The 16,976-nt window shown below is 47.8% G+C and overlaps 1 protein-coding gene across 1 annotated transcript in view; it reads right to left on the bottom strand.

The window, feature by feature from the left end:
• The window catches only part of AGBL1 (AGBL carboxypeptidase 1), a 2,739,156-nt gene that overhangs the window by 2,681,583 nt on the left and 40,597 nt on the right, over positions 1–16,976 (bottom strand). The gene's annotated exons all lie outside the window — the stretch shown is intronic.

Below are 16,976 nucleotides of genomic sequence, written 5' to 3' on the forward strand. Positions count from 1 at the left end.
AAGCCTGACCGCAGAGGAAAAGAGAGAAGAAAGGGAGTTACAATTGCAAATGGCAAAACTGAAAATTGAGGCTCAACAGGAGGAAAGAAGGGCAGAGAGAGAAGCCAAGCAAGCTGAGGCTGAAAGAGCAGCCAAACAGATTGAAGCTGAAAGAGCTGAAGCTGCAGCTGAGGGAGCCTTGGCTGAAAAGAAACTTTTGTTGGCTCATGAACTGAGTCTCAAGGAGCTGGATCTCAAGGCAAAGCAGTCTGAATCCAGCAGTAATGGTGGCAGCATACAGACAGGACCTGCTGGGGAAAAGAAGGTTCGTATACCCAAAAATGTGGTGCCCAGTTTTGTGATGGGAGATACCATAGATAAATGGTTAGCTGCTTATGAAGTTGCACTAAGGGCTCATGAGGTTCCTGAAGAGCAATGGGGGGTAGCTATGTGGGGTTATGTGCCGCCTTTGGGGAGGGACACACTTCTCACATTGGACAAACCGGATCAAAACACATACCCACTTCAGAAAGCCATTTTACTTGCCAAGTTTGGGCTGACCCCTGAGAGATATCGTCAGAGGTTCAGGGACAACACCAAACTATCCACACAAACATGGGCAGATTTCTTTGACTTTTCCAGTAAGGCACTGAATGGATGGGTGTGGGGCTGCAAAGTAGATGATTACACAGGATTATATAATTTGATTCTGAGAGAGCATATGCTTGGTATTTGTTTTACAGAGTTGCGCCTGCACCTAGTAGGCAGTAAGCTGACTGATCCCAGGAAGCTTGCTGAGGAGGCGGACCTCTGGACTAGTACCAGAGTGTCCAAGAAGGTATCTTGGGGGGTACACCCACAAAGGTGGTCAGGGTTCCCATCAGACGAAAGAGGGGGGAGAAAAACTTAAAAACAAGGAGTTCTCAAAAGGCCTCCAAAATAGTTCCCACGGGAGTAATGGTAACCAGTCCTGGTCTGATTCTCAAAAGAAAGGTTTCACTGACCATAAGACAGGGAGTGACGCGCCGCGCCACGCGGCGCGAGCCGAGCATTCGGCTCGCGACGCACAGCGCGTTCTCAGGACGCGGCGCGCCCCGAGCCTTCTCTGCACAGCGCGAGGCCCCAGATTTTACTTGGGGCCTCGCTCTGCCTTCTGTTGCGTCCCCGTTTTCCCTTGACCCCTCCTTACCTGTTTCTTTTTCTTCTTTTTCTTCTTCTTTTTCTTCTTTCCTTTCTGAGGCATTTTTCTGTCCTTTCTTTATGTCTTTCCCCCTTCCCATGTTACCTTTTTCTTCCCAGCATTCCTTGTTCCCTATTTTCTATGGTTCCTGTTCTATTCTATCCTATGTACTCTTCCCTATCTAAGATGGTGTCTTTTTACTTCCTGTTGGTCACTTCCTGTTTCTTGGTATATAAGGGCTCTGTTTTCTCCCTTTCCTTGCGCTGCAACACTATCTGCTCTGATTGTGTCTTCGCTCCTGATTCTTAGCCTTCGGTTCTGGATCTTGTCAAATTTGTATCTACCAGCATTTTTGTATCTCTTTGATTCCTGTTTTTGTTCTTGTTTCAGGAAACCACTGTTTGGAGGTTTTTTCCCCTTTTTGGGTTTTTTTCCCTCTGGCACTATTTCTAAAGGGCACGGTCTGTTCTTGGCGGTTCCATTGCCGACAGCACCGTGGCTACTAGAAAGATTCGCCCCTTTCTGGGCCAAAGCCGAACCTTCAAGACCCACGCCACTAGATCTGCGGTGTCCTGGCGCAAGCAGCACGTAAGTCGTGACAGGGAGGTTTATACACCACTGTTCAGAGTGCAATAAGTATGGGCACTCTGAGGGCGACTCCAAGTGTCCCAAGAGGGCACAGCCCCCCAAGGAGGGCAGAAACCTGGGTTGGCTAGCGTAGTGCTTGGGGAGGAGATGGTCCCAGACAGTTTTGGGGTGCAGACAGAGGTAGCCCTAGTGTCCCTGGGGGATGCAGAGATGGTGCCAAAAGCCCACATGCCTGCCAATACTTCCAAGTATCGACAGTAGGTCACCATCAATGGGCAAAGGGTGGAGGCTCTGCGTGACCCAGGAGCCAGCATGACTACTGTCAAGGGTCAGCTGGTGTCAGCAGAGCAGGTCATCCCCAATACATTTCACCAGGTCATAGTCGCTGACAATCGTGAGAGCCACCTACCGGTAGCTCTGGTTCCCTTTGAGTGGGGTGGGGTCTCTGGTACTCTGAAAGTAGCTGTGAGTCCTGCCATGCCTGTAGATTGTCTGTTAGGCAACGACCTTGAGCACACTACCTGGAAGGAGTTAGAGCTAAGGTCTCACTTGGAAATGTTAGGATTGCCTGAGTGGGTCTGCATGACCACACGGTCCATGGCTGACCGAGAGGGAAGTCAAGGGCGTCTGGAGCCTGGAACAATGGCCCAGATAACTGCCAAGAGGAGGGGCAAGAGGCGCGGGAAACCGGTCCCAGAAGTTCCCTGCAGTGGTTGACGGGGTTCCTGAGGAGGAGGCCCCCGAGCCAACTGGGGAAGACATTGCCACCCTAGGTGATCTACCTGTGCTTGCTGGCTGGCAGGTTGAGGGTGGACCCACCAGGGAGGAATTCTGCAAGGCGCAGAAAGAATGTCCCACTCTAGAGGGTATGAGGAAGCAAGCCTCAGCCCAGGAAGCAGGTGAAGCCTCTGGCGATCACCACATATATTGGGAGAATGATCTCCTCCACAGTGAGCCTAAGGTTCCGGCCAATGGGGCAGCGCGTGCCTACTGCCCGAACCTTCCTACTGCGTCTGGCTCACGACATTCCCCTGGCAGGACATTTGGGGCAAGACAAGACCTTTGACAGGCTTGTCACCCACTTTTATTGGCCCAGAATAAGGACAAAACTCAGAATCGTTCTGTAGACCTTGTCCTACCTGCCAGGCCAGTGGTAAAACAGGGAAAAGGGTTAAGGCCCCCCTGATTCCACTTCCTGTCGTTGGCACCCCCTTTGAAAGGGTGGGCATCGACATTGTTTGTCCCTTGGACCCCAAAACTGCCCTAGGCAACAGGTTCATCCTGGTTTTGGTGGACCATGCCACCCGTTACCCAGAAGCAATCCCTCTGAGGACCGTAACTGCACCGGTGGTGACCAGAACTCTGATGGGGATATTTACCCGTGTGGGATTCTCAAAGGAGATAGTGTCTGACAGAGGCACTAACTTCATGTCTGCATACATGAAATCTATGTGGGATGCGTGTGGTGTAACCTACAAGTTCACCACACCCTATCACCCCCAATCCAATGGTCTTGTGGAGAGATTCAACAAGACCTTGAAAGGCATGATTGGTAGCCTCCCTGAGGCCCTGAGGAGTAAGTGGGACGTCCTCTTACCATGCCTCCTCTTTGCTTACAGAGAGGTACCCCAGAAGGGGGTAGGGTTCAGTCCCTTTGATCTTCTCTATGGGTACCCTGTCAGGGGACCCTTAAGCATTGTCAAGGAGGGGTTGGAGAAAGCTCCAAAGGCACCCCCTCAGGATCTGGTCAGCTACATGTTGGCCCTCCGCAACCAGATGAACCGCTTCTGGAAAGAGGCCAAAAGTAACCTTGAGGCCAGTCAAGAGGTAATGAAACGCTGGTATGACCAGAAGGCCACTCTGGTAGAGTTTCAACCTGGAGACAAAGTGTGGGTAATGGAGCCAGTAGAGCCTAGAGCTCTCCACGACCGCTGGTCTGGCCCATTTGAAGTAAAGGAGCGGAAAGGGGAGGCCACTTACCTAGTGGACCTCCAATCCCCTAGGAACCCCCTAAGGGTGCTCCATGTCAACCGACTGAAGCCTCATTTTGAGAGGTCTGAAGTCAACATGCTTCTGGTCACAGATGAAGGAATGGAAGAGGAGAGTGAACCTCTCCCCGACCTCCTCTCTGCCCAAGAAGGTGATGGGTCAGTGAGAGGTGTCATTTTCTCTGACTCCCTGACTCTAAACCAGAGAGGAGACTGCTATGAGCTGTTGGAGCAGTTCTCCCCCCTTTTCTCCCTTACTCCTGGACTGACCCACCTCTGTGTTCATGACATTGACACAGGTGACAGTCTCCCCAGTCTCCCTGTGAAGAACAAAATTTACAGGTTATCGGATAAGGTGAAGGCCAGCATCAAGGAGGAGGTCTCCAAGATGTTAGCTTTAAGGGTTATTGAGAAATCCAGTAGTCCCTGGGCCAGCCCTGTGGCGTTGGTCCCTAAGGCGACTGCCCCAGGTGCGAAGCCAGAACTCAGGTTCTGTGTGGACTACCGGGGTCTCAACTCAGTCACACGGACTGATGCTCACCCCATCCCCGAGCTGATGAGCTCATTGACAGACTAGGCGCTGCCAAGTTCCTGAGTACCACCAAGGCTAGTAAGTGCCAGATTTGGCAGGGTTCCGTGGTGTACTTGGGACACCTAGTGGGTGGTGGCAAGGTGCAGCCACTCCAGGCCAAGATTGAAACAATCAAGGCCTGGCAACCACCTAGAACACAGACTGAGGTGAGAGCCTTTGTAGGCCTCACTGGATACTACCGCAGATTTGTCAAGGGCTATGGTACCATTGTGTCACCCTTGACAGAACTCACTTCCAAGAAACAACCTAGGTTTGTGAATTGGACAGAGGCTTGTCAGAAAGCCTTTGACTCTCTGAAGGAAGCCATGTGTACGGCCCCCATGCTCAAGGCCCCTGACTACTCCAAGGAATTTATCGTGCAGACAGACACTTCAGAGCATGGAAAAGGGGCGGTCCTAGCACAGCTAAATGAGGAGGGCCTAGACCAACCAGTAGTCTTTATTAGCAGAAGGCTATTACCACGGGAACAGAGGTGGAGTGCTATTGACAGAGAAGATTTTGCTGTGGTCTGGGCACTGAAGAAGCTGAGGCCATACCTGTTTGGGACTCACTTCCGGGTTCAGACAGACCACAGGCCCCTCAGATGGCTCATGTAGATGAGGGGTGAAAATCCTAAACTCTTGAGGTGGTCCATTTCCCTACAGGGGATGGACTTTACAGTGGAGCATCGCCCAGAGGTTGACCACGCCAATGCTGATGGTCTCTCCAGATACTTCCGCCTTAGCGATGAGAGCTCCCAGGAGGTTGGATAACTCTCCCCACTTTCAGGTGGGGGACACACATGTTAGACCTGACAGCCTTAGGGTGGTCACCCCTAACTTTTTGCCTGCCTCCCTCCACTTTTTTGACACTGTTTTTGCTGGCTTTTAGACTCTGCGCACTTTAGCACTGCTAACCAGTGCTAAAGTGCATATGCTCTCTCCCTTTAAACATGGTAACCTTGGATCATACCTGATTGGACTATTTAATTTACTTATAAGTCCCTAGTAATATGCACTATATGTGCCTAGGGCCTGTAGATTAAATGCTACTAGTGGGTCTGCAGCACTGGTTGTGCCACCCACTTAAGTAGCCCCTTTACCTTGTCTCAGGCCTGCCATTGCAAGGCCTGTGTGAGCAGTTTCACTTGGCATTTAAAAGTACTTGCCAAGCCTAAACCTCCCCTTTCTCCACATATAAGTCACCTCTATTGTGTGCCCTAGGTAACCCCTAGAGCAGGGTGCTGTGTGGGTGAAAGGCAGGACATGTACCTGTGTAGTTTACATGCCCTGGTAGTGTAAAACATCTAAATTCATTTTACACTACTGTGAGGCCTGCTCCCTTCATAGGCTAACATTGGGGCTGCCCTCATACAGTATTGAAGTGGTAGCTGCTGATCTGAAAGGAGTAGGAAGGTCATATTTAGTATGGCCAGAATGGTAATACCAAATCCTGCTGACTGGTGAAGTTGGATTTAATATTACTATTCTAGAAATGCCACTTTTAGAAAGTGAGCATTTCTTTGCACTTAAATCTTTCTGTGCCTTACAATCCACGTCTGGCTGGGCTTAGTTGACAGCGCCTTGTACATTCACTCAGACACACCCCAAACACAGGGTACTCAGCCTCTCTTTCATACATCTGCATTTTTAATGGGTCTTCCTGGGCTGGGAGGGTGGAGGGCCTGCTCTCACACAAAGGACTGCCACACCCCCTACTGGGACCCTGGCAGACAGGATTGAACTGAAAGGGGACCTGGTGCACTTCTTAGCCACTCTTTGAAGTCCCCCCCCACTTCAAAGGCACATTTGGGTATAAAACACGGCCTCTGCCCTACCTCTTCAGACACTTGCTGGAGAAGAATCCTGAACCAGAACCTGCATCCTGCCAAGAAGAACTGCCTGGCTGCCTAAAGGACTCACTTGTCTGCTTTCTACAAAGGACTGCTGCCTTGCTGTTGCCCTGCTGCCTTGCTGAACTCTTGCCTTGCTGCTGAAGTGCTCTCCAAGGGCTTGGATAGAGCTTGCCTCCTGTTCCCTGAAGTCTCAGGACCAAAAAGACTTCTCTTTTTCATTTGGACGCCTTGTGCGCCGAAAAATTTGACGCCCAGCTTGCTCAGCTGTGAAAAATTCACCGCACGCCGATCCGGAAAGACGCCGCTCGACGCGACGCCTGCGGTGCGACCGGAACTTCGACGCACGACCTCGCCTGGACAACGCCGCCCAACTCCAGAAAGGAAATCGACGCAACGCCTGCCGTGAGGCAGAAGATTCCACGCACAGCCCAACGGAACGACGCACAGCCGAAAAACAAGCCTAGGATTCCACACACAGACCCCGGGACATCTGGAAATCCCGCAAACCACAGAAGGAGACTGTCCACGTGCCGGAAAACGACGCACGACTTCCCCGCGTGAAAAATAACGACGCACGTCCGTGTGTGCAGGGGAGATATCGACGCACACACCATTTTTCCACGTGTCTCTTCCCCTGCGGCCCTTTGCAGAGATTTTCCACTGAAAACCAGGTACTTTGTGTTTGAAAGAGACTTTTTTTGCTTTTTAAAGACTTAAGACACTTTATATCACTTTTCAGTGATATCGCTACAGTTTCATATTGCATCTTTGATCGTTTTGACCTGCAATTATCCAGATAATTATTATATATTTTTCTAAACACTGTGTGGTGTATTTTTTTGGTGCTATATTGTGTTATTGTATGATTTATTGCACAAATACTTTACACATTGCCTTCTAAGTTAAGCCTGACTGCTCGTGCCAAGATACCAAAGGGTGGGCACAGGATAATTTTGGATTGTGTGTGACTTACCCTGACTAGAGTGAGGGTTCTTGCTTGGACAGGGGGTAACCTGACTGCCAACCAAAAACCCCATTTCTAACAATACTCAAATATGACTGGGCACTGGAGTATTTTCTCTTATCATCCAATTTAGGTCTGCAAACCTACATCCCAGGTTGTGAACCTGGGCTATCTGACTGGCTGTCCACAATTTGGAGACAAATGTTGTGGCTGTCATTACAGGACATTGGGACTAAGTGCCAGTGTCCTAAAAACAATGAAAGGAGCCATAAGGGGCTGGGAAACTATCCCCTGACCTTTGGCTCAGGCAGGGTGTCCCCAAAGGTACCCCAACTTCATGCCTAAAAATAATTTTTAAAAAATATACTTTGCTGCAGGGGGTTGGCCGTTGAGCCCTCAAGGTCCCAGTAACATGGATGTCATTTAGGGGTAGCCGTGGGTTGCACCTGCGACCCCTGGCTTATTCCTTGAAAAACCTGGCATTGCCTTTAAGAACTCCTGCCTTCGAGCTCAAAAAGACAGTTGCAGGAAAAGGAGGAAAATGGGGCAGGCATGTGCCTTGTTTAGTTGATATTGCTCAACGAAAACTGGGGCCTTTTAAATCACTGGAGTTTGTATCCTACTTCAGAATGTTTCTATTTTGCAAACAGATAACATTCTGAAGTGCGTGCACCTTCAATTAATTAAAATGAAGCTTTAGTGCAGGCTTATTACATAAGCCCTAATCCATTGGTTCCAAAAGCAACGGAGTTCCTTTAACTTTCTCTGCTGAACTTTGCATGTGTGTTTTCAAAGCTTTTCCCTCTAGGAGAAGAAAGTAGAAAAACAAATCCTAGGGGCTGATCTGGCAGGTAATACCTGTTTCGCAAAAAAGTGCAGTCAGCTATTTGGATGACTGTCTCGGGTATGCTGCTGCCCATGTGATACCAAATTAGTGTGTGATGGAAGCTTTAAATGATGGTTGTCCCTTTTATTTGAGGCTATGTGGAAGAACGGAAGGCTTTTTCTGGGCACTGGGTACTGGGTTTGGCCCTCGGCTGCCTGGGCATTTTGAGCTGTGTTTTAGCATGTGAGCCTATCTATAGGCATGTGAGGATGTGTCCTTGTTGGCTGTATCTCAGTAGATGACTGCTGCCAACCTGACATTTCAAGGCAGACCTACTGGCATGTGAGGGATAGCATATTGTATCTCTACCTCACTTAGCATACATTTGTGGTACAAAAGAAGATTTCTATCTGCTTTGGACACCTGAACTGTTGTGTTAATGTATTAATCTTGCACTTATTGTCTAATTTTGTTGTTTACTGTTGATTTTTTAGTTTAGCGGTGTCACTACCTTAATGCCGTCATGTCAAAGGCTATGTGACGAAACTGTCTGTAAAATCATTAGGGTCAAAAGGTTATGTGATGTCACTGCCTTTAATGTCATCAATAGTTGAAAGTTTGATATTATGAGTGATATCATCAGTGATGTCCTCTATTATGCAAGTTAACGTCATGAGTGGTGTCATATTGAAGTTCACTGAGCGTTTTTTTCACACGTAGTTTAAGGCATTTTAACCAAAGCTAACCGTAATGTTTCTTCAATCTTTGTTTTTCTCAGTATTATGATACACCATTCTTTCGAGTGGGGTGGCGGAAACTAAGGAGAAGCAAAGCGTTGAGTAAGGCACTGTGACCCTCCTGCCCTAGCATAGTACACTCAGCACTCTTTAGCACTTTTGAATAAGAATGAGCATCATCTGATATTGGATAGTTAGGCACAGCTGTTAAGTTTAATTAATAAACACGCATCTGTTTTAGCAAACAGCATATGTTGTCCAATGTTCTTTTTCCTACGCGTAACACAATACTAGGCTGGTAAGCATGCTTTGAAGCTGTTCTCAGGCTAATCATGAAACCACATGCACAGAAGACACCCTTCCCCACTGTACCAAGTTTAGAATAATTTGAATGCACTTTCTACGCAGAGGTCATTTCGCATACTGAAAAGAAGATACTTAAAACAGTTCATAACATTACGAATATCTGCCTTCATGTTTCTAGCAAATATACAAAGTGGCTTGCCATATTCACACCTATTAATATGCAGATTATGAAATCTGATGTTTTTATTTTATTATTCTTTTTCCTTTTAGCCGCTGGCTCGAAAAGATTGCCTTGTGGAATAGTCAGTCCACTAAAAGACAGGGATTCTGCATACAGCACCACAAGATTGCAGCTGAATGCCTCTTAGGGAAGGTTTGTCACACTCACTAAGTGTTATCTGTAGACTGACTGGTGCTGGAAAGTGAATGGCCCCCACTACTATATTAATAGCTGCTGAATCGGTGTGCGCCCAAAGTGTCTCAAAGAGGGAAGATATGCCCTTCAGTCATGGATACCTGGATAGCGCCTGGATACCTGGATAGCGCCTGGATACCGTCACTAGCGCCTGGAGGGAAACATCACTAACAACGCGGTCAATGCAAAGCTATGCATTGACCACGCTGCCATTACCACGCATATGCGTTTATTAAGCATGCGTTTAGCACGCTTGCATGGTAACGGCAGAGAGAACAGTCGGGCAGAACAGAAGGAACAGCGACTAGAGGAGACAGGTAAGTGGGCTCGGGTTTGGGAGGGAGGGTTAGGGAAGTTTTTAGGACAGGGTCGGGGAATCGGGGTAATTTTTAGGAAAGGGTGGGGTAGATTTTAGGGTGGGGGATCGGGCAGTCTTTAGGACAGGATAGGGTTTAGGGCGGGATGGGGATCGGGGCAGTTTTTAGGACAGGGTGGGGTAGGTTTTAGGACAGGGTAGGGTAGGTTTTAGGACAGGGAAGGTTAGCTTTTAAGGTTTAGGACGGTGTAGTTTTTAGGACAGGGCAGAGTAGGATTTAGGGTACAAGGCGGGGGGACGGTGTAATTTTTTAGGACAGGGCAGGTTAGGTTTTAGGACAGGTTAGGTTTTTGGGTTTAGAGGGTTGGAGTAGTTTTTAGGACAGCGAGGGGTAGTTTTTAGAACAGAGTAGGGTAGGTTTTAGGATTTAAAGTGGAGGGTCGGGGTAGTTTTTGGGACAGAGGCAGGTAAGTTTTAGGACAGGACAGGGTAGCATTTAGATTTTAGGGTGGGGCAGGGGATCGGGATAGTTTTTAGGACAGGGCAGAGTATGTTTTAGGGTTTAGAGCAGGGAGTTGGGTCGTTTTTAGGACAGGGCAGGGTCAGTTTAGGACAGGGCAGGGTAGTTTTTAGGGTTTAGGACGAAAGTGGGGGGTCGGGGTAGTTTTCAGGATAGGGAAGGGTAGGTTTTAGGGTTCAGGGTGGGGGCGGGGTCGTTTTTAAGACAGGGTGGGGTAGTTTTTAGGACAGGGTAGGTTTTAGGGCGGGGTTGGTGTGGTTTTTAGGCCAGGGCGGGGGAGGTTTTAGGACAGGGAAGATTTTAGGGTGGAAGGTTAAGATAGTTCTTAGGACAGGGTGGGGTGGTTTTTACGACAGGGTAGGTTTTAGGGTTTAGGGCGGGATAGTATTTTAGGACAGGGCAGAGTTGGTTTTAGGACAGGACAGAGTAGCTTTTAGGGTTTAGGGCGAAGGCGGGGGGTCGGGTTTTTTTTTTAGTACAGGGCAGGGTAGGTTTTAGGGTTCAGTGTGGGGGGTTGTAGTAGCTTTTGGGACATGGTGGGATAGGTTTTAGGACAGGGTAGGTTTTAGCGCAGAGTGGGGGTTGGGTAGTTTTTAGGACTGAGGGTAGATTTTAGGACATGGTAGCTTTTAGGGTTTGGGCGCACGGGAGGGGTAGTTTTGAGGACAAGGCAGAGTAGGGTTTAGGGTTGGGGTGGAAGGGTCGGCGTCGTTTTTAGGACAGGGTGGGGTAGGTTTTAGGTCAGGGAAGATTTTAGGGTTTAGGACAGGGGTCAGGATCGTTTTTAGGACAGGGTGGGTAGTTTTTTGAACAGGTTAGGTTTCAGAGCTTAGGGCAGGGTAGTTTTTAGGACAGGGCGGGTAGGTTTTATGACAGAGCAGGGTAGCTTTTAGGGCTTAGGGCGGGGGGCGGGGAAACTTGTTTAGACAGGGAAGGGTGGGTTTTAGGGTTTAGGGTGGGGTGGGGGCAGGGTAGTTTTTAGGACAGGGTGGGGTAGTTCTTGGGACATGGTAGGGTACGCCGGGGGGATAAGGGCTCAGGGCAGGGGGTGGAAGGGTCAGTTTTGAGGGCTTGGGCAGGTGAAGTATGGTGTGAGGTGTAGGGGGCAGGGCGGGGGAGAATTTACCACGCATGTTCCTTTACTAAACATGCTTTTACAACTAAGTTTGTTGTAAAGGTATGCGTGCTAAAGGCATGCGTGGTAAAGATGCGGTCACTGTAGAGACCGCGTTGTAAATGCATGTGTGCTATATGCATGTGTTGTTCCATCATACATCCGCACCTGGAAACCCTCATGGGTGAATAGCTGCGCTATATAAATCCTATTGATTGACTGATTGATTCCCTGTAAGCCTGTTATGTACATTGTGCCATGCAACCCTGGAGAACAGTTGTTCTGTTGTAAGCTCTAAGCAAAGAGATAAACTGTGGGATTGTGCTCTCTTTCATGCCTCCTATGGGTAGCATATGGGTAGAATAGTTGACAGTAATTTTCTCTCAGTCTAGATAAGTTTGCATTTTGTCTTTGACTCATGGTAGTGCCAGTTAAGTCCCAGGAGATTTGTTATAGAGCAGTGGTTCTCAACCTCTGGTCCGGGGACCACTGGGGGTCCGCAAAGCCTCCTCAGGGGGTCCACGACTGCTTAGAAAATTAAAGAGAATTAACAGATTATGGCCCCAGTTTTTAGTAATGACTCAGTGAGGGGGTCCCTGGACTCCAATAATGATTCAGTAGGGGGTCCCTGGCTTCCAGTAATGATAAAGTGGGGGTCCCCAGAAGTCAAAAGGTTGGGAACTACTGTTATTGAGGAAACTCTCCTAAACCATCTTTTGACCAGTGAGTGCTGCCCACAACCAAGTCAGATTCAACTTTCCAGTGCTTTTCTCCATCAGTCCGAAGGAACAGCTCCTCTGTTGTGCGGTGAGATCAGTTTGACAATCTCACCAAACCTTCAGGAGCTGTTCCTCTCTTCTGAGAAGATATTCTGCTCGTACCCAAAGAGAAGATGTTTATGCTCATACTGTATCCTACTCTTGGAATCTACCTTTGAAACTATGGCCTGTACATAGACATGGACCAGGACAGCTATGTATTTCGTTTCCGTGTGCATGATGTGGTTTATTCTCTTGAATTATGAACTCTGGTGTGTGAGATCACAACTACTGAACTCATTTAGTGAGATGCCTTCCTGGCCTGATTTAATTTCATGACTAGGACGAAATAACTTTGTTCTTCTTTTTTTCAATTGAGCTGGGTGTCCTACTGACTTAGAACTAGGGAACTGATCCAGTGATTTTAAAATTAGTTTCGAATAAGCCAAAATGTCGCTATACATTTTTCATTGTGTTACTTAAGTTGGCCTCAAAAAATTTACATCTCCTAAAGTAATCACCCGAAAGGTACAGTCAGAAGTAAAAGTGGAGGCAAATGCTAAGCTAAACAGCCAGGCTTCTAAAATTTCGGAGAAAGGCTGTCGTGACAGCTTCTTGAATGAAGAAGCCTTTTATCTGGGAGAAAAGAAAACTGCACTGATTCGTGTTGAAAGAACGAAGCAATCTAACTGGTTAATGCCTAGTGGTTAAGTATTTAGATATGCTTGGTATGTGCCAAAGAGATGTGCAATGACTAATAAATGCACCTTGAATGAATTACATTCCTTCTGTGATACAATTAAGTCAGCTCAACATTATTGTACATCTCATATTGTGTGCTATTAGACAGAGGCCATAATTTGTATTGTCTTTTTTCATCATACGACCAATCACATGCCCCCATCTCCGGCTTCTTCAGATGCTTTGCAATTACTGTACTCGAAATATCCAGCATCAGGCACATCCACCATCCTGGATTGTAAATAAAAACAAAATGGATCTGCATAATGACATATGTGTATTATGGTGATGCATGCTCTCGTATACATCATGATGCTGTGGTGACCATAGTGTCATGACTCAAAAGTGTGCATGCATGATGATACACAAATACATTTTTGATCTGAATTGGCAAATCCAAAAGGAGCGACGTGCTGGCTTCACCATCACTTATTAGTTATCTTTCCACATTTTCCCTGCCTTGATCGGTTCTGCTAAATACCCTTCAAAAAAGGACATGAACGCTGACTGTTTTTAAGTGGCAGTATAACTGGCCACAAACATTATAGACAGAAACTAAAATATATTACATTGCACCTCATTAATTTGGAAGCACTAATGTCCTAATTGCAAATGCCCAGTTTTATAAAGCTCTTAGTTTTTGGGTTAACCTGATTCTCTGGACCCCCGGTTTTGGCAACTAAAGAAACTGAGGCACATAGAAAATAAGATGATTGGCAAGGACCATAGTATTCGGCAAACTAAAGAAGCTGAAATTAGAGTTCATGGCTCTTGGTTCCACAGTCAATACTAATTCACTTCTGTTCCTTTCAACACGCATGCAGTACAGCTTTGTAGGAAGTTGGCTCTGTATATACTATCTCAAAGTGAGAGATAGTGTGCACAGAGTCCAAGGATTTCCCTTAGAGTTTGACAGTGGCAAAATTAGATAATTCTAATGCTCTAATTTGTGGTAGTGTGATCCAGCAGTAGGATTATCAGAGGGTAGTGTTAAGCATTTGTTGTACATACACAGGCAATAAATGAGGAACACACACTCAAAGATTTAACTCCAGGCCACTAGTTTTTATATAGAAAAATATATTTTCTTAATTTATTTTAGAGCCACAAGATTTAAGATTTGAAGTAAATAAATAAAATGCAAGGTACTACACACAGGTAAGTAAGGAACTTTGAATTAAAGCAGTAATATACACAGTATAGGTTAAAATGACAATAAGCTATTTTAAAAGTGTACACAGTGCAATAAATCAACAGTTCCTAGGTTTCTGAGGTAAGTAAAGCACTTTCAAGTTCAGTTTCCAAGGCATAGGCAGCCCACCGTTGGGGGTTCAAGACAACCCCAAAGTCACCGCTCCAGCAACACAGGGCCGATCAGGTTCAGAGGTCAAAGGAGGGCCCAAAACACATAGGCAGCTATGGCGAACAGAGGTGCTCTGGTTCCGGTCTGCTGGCAGATAAGTACCTGCGTCCTCAGGGAGCAGACCAGGGTTTTTTTTTGTAGAGCACAGGGGGGACACAAACAGGCACACAAAACGCACCCTCAGCGGCACAGGGGCGGCCGGGTGCAGTGTGCAAAGTTGGCGTGGGGTTTGCTATAGGAAGCAATGGAGGGACCCGGGGGTCACTTAGGTGGTGCAGGCAGGGCACAGGGGGGCTTCTTGGGCCAGCCACCGACTGGTCTAGGAAGAGGGCCGCCTGCTGGTCACTCCTGCACTGGAGGTTGGTTCCTCTCGGTCCTGGGGGCTGCGGGTGCAGTGCTTGGTCCAGGCGTCGGATTCTTTGTTCCAGACAGTCGAGGTCGGGAGGGGCCTCTGGATCCTCTCTGCAGGCATTGCTGTGGAGGTGCAGGGGGGTCATCTCAGGTTACTCATGAAATCACAGTCACCTGGGAGTCCTCACTGCTGGGTTTGTTCTCTGGAGCTCGAGCCGGGGGTATCGGGTGCAGAGTGAGAAGCTTCACGCTTTCGGCAGGAAGGGAGAGTTCTTTCAAAGTTGTTTTAAAGTTGCAAAAATGTTGCAGGTTTTGAACAGTTCCGCTGTTCTCTGGAGTTTATTGGTCCTTCGGGTTCAGGGCAGTCCTCTGAGTCCTTAGAGGTCGCTGGTCCCTGTCGGATGCGTCGCTGTGCAGGTTGTTTGAGTCTGGAGACAGGCCGGTAGGGCTGGGGCCAAGTCAGTTGTCGTCTCCGTCATCTCTGCAGGGCTTTCAGGTCAGCAGTCCTTCTTCTTGTTGTAGGATTCTGATTTTCTGGGTTCAGGGTCGCCCCCAAATACTAAATTTAGGGATTTGTTTAGGTCAGGAGTGTAGTAGCCATTGGCCTTTGAGGCTCACCGCCAGGTGTTACAGTTCCTGCAGGGGGAGGTGAGATGCACCTCCACCCAGTACAGGCTTTGTTCCTGGCCACAGAGCGACAAAGGCACTCACCCCATGTGGCCAGAAACTCGTCTGGTTGTGGCAGGCTGGCAGAAACTGGTCAGCCTAGCACTAGGAGTCGGACTGGTATTCAGGGGGCATCTCTAAGATGCCCTCTGGGTGTATTTTACAATAAATCCCACACTGGCATCAGTGTGCATTTATTGTGCTGAGAAGTTTGATACCAAACTTCCCAGATTTCAGTGTAGCCATTGTGGGACTGTGGAGTTCGTGTTTGACCAACTCCCATACCATATACTCTTTATGGCTACCCTGCACTTACAATGTCTAAGGTTTTGCTTAGACACTGTAGGGGCATAGTGCTCATGCACATATGCCCTCACCTGTGGTATAGTGCACCCTGCCTTAGGGCTGTAAGGCCTGCTAGAGGGGTGACTTACCTATGCCACAGGCAGTGGGAGGTCGGCATGGCACTTTGAGGGGAGTGCCATGTCGACTTACTCATTTTCTCCCCACCAGCACACACAAGCTGTGAGGCAGTGTGCATGTGCTGAGTGAGGGCCGCTAGGGTTGTATAAGACATGCTGCAGCCCTTAGAGACCTTCCCTGGCATCAGGGCCCTTGGTACCAGGGGTACCATTTACAAGGGACTTATCTGTGTGCCAGGGCTATGCCAATTGTGGGAACAAAGGTACGGTTTAGGGAAAGAACACTGGTGCTGTGGCCTGGTTAGCAGGGTCCGAGCACACTTTCAATCATAACTGGCATCAACAAAAGGCAAAAATTCAGGGGGTAAGCAGGCCAAGGAGGCATTTCCTTAAAAGCATGTATTACCAAAGACCAGGCACTCACTAGAAACATCATTGGGGCCAGATGTACTAATTGTTTGTAACCAATTTTTGTTGATTTTTGTAATTGAACAAAAGGACAACAGTATTAAAATAAGTATAAGGCAAACTTAACTAACTTAATTGCGAACACATGATTGGTCTAACACAGTTCCATTAGCTTCCCGCATTGGACTGTCACAGGATTTGTCCCAACCATTTCCTCCACACTCAAACATATTTCTTGGGGCAACCTCTAGCCTTGTATACCATTTTCTCTTGCTGAGAGCACCAGTCCACTCCTTGGCGCCACTGAGTTATGGTGAGGGGAGAAGAAGCCTTCCAGTGAGCTGCAACATCTTATTTGCCTATCAATTGAGCTGTTCCTAAAAAAGATTTTACGGATCTTGTACCATTCACTCCCCTTGGACTGCCACTATGAGCACCAATGGAGATAAGAGACCCTCTCACCCCAAGGTTTCTGTGAGTTCCACTGTTACAGTGGGCCAGTAGTGCTGGATCTGGGGGCACATCTAGGCCATGTGGTAAAAATTTGCTGGGATGGTGTTGTATTGGGGGCGGCCAGGTTCGGAAAGAAGCCCTGCCCTGTGTAGCCTCTGTGGTGTCAGATAAGCCCAGTGTAAATAATAGAGTTGAATCAGCCACAACCGAGAGGAGATAGTAAGTGTTTTGGGTGCCATTAAGTCATCTCTCCAGTCCTCTTCCTCAAGGAATCCAGTTTTCCCAATGATTCTAAGCTTGTCTAAATTTCCTGGGGTATTTGCATGGGTGTGCAATAAATTTGGGAGATTTTCCCTCTGCCCATTGACTCCATAAGGAGTTTGGCTTCTGCAGGATTAAAATCCTGGAAGGGGTCGGTCTGTGGAAGCTGTGTGCAGAGAGCATGACGTAATTGT

Source organism: Pleurodeles waltl, chromosome 3_1 (assembly GCF_031143425.1).
Source record: "Pleurodeles waltl isolate 20211129_DDA chromosome 3_1, aPleWal1.hap1.20221129, whole genome shotgun sequence".
Taxonomy (NCBI): Eukaryota; Metazoa; Chordata; class Amphibia; order Caudata; family Salamandridae; genus Pleurodeles; species Pleurodeles waltl.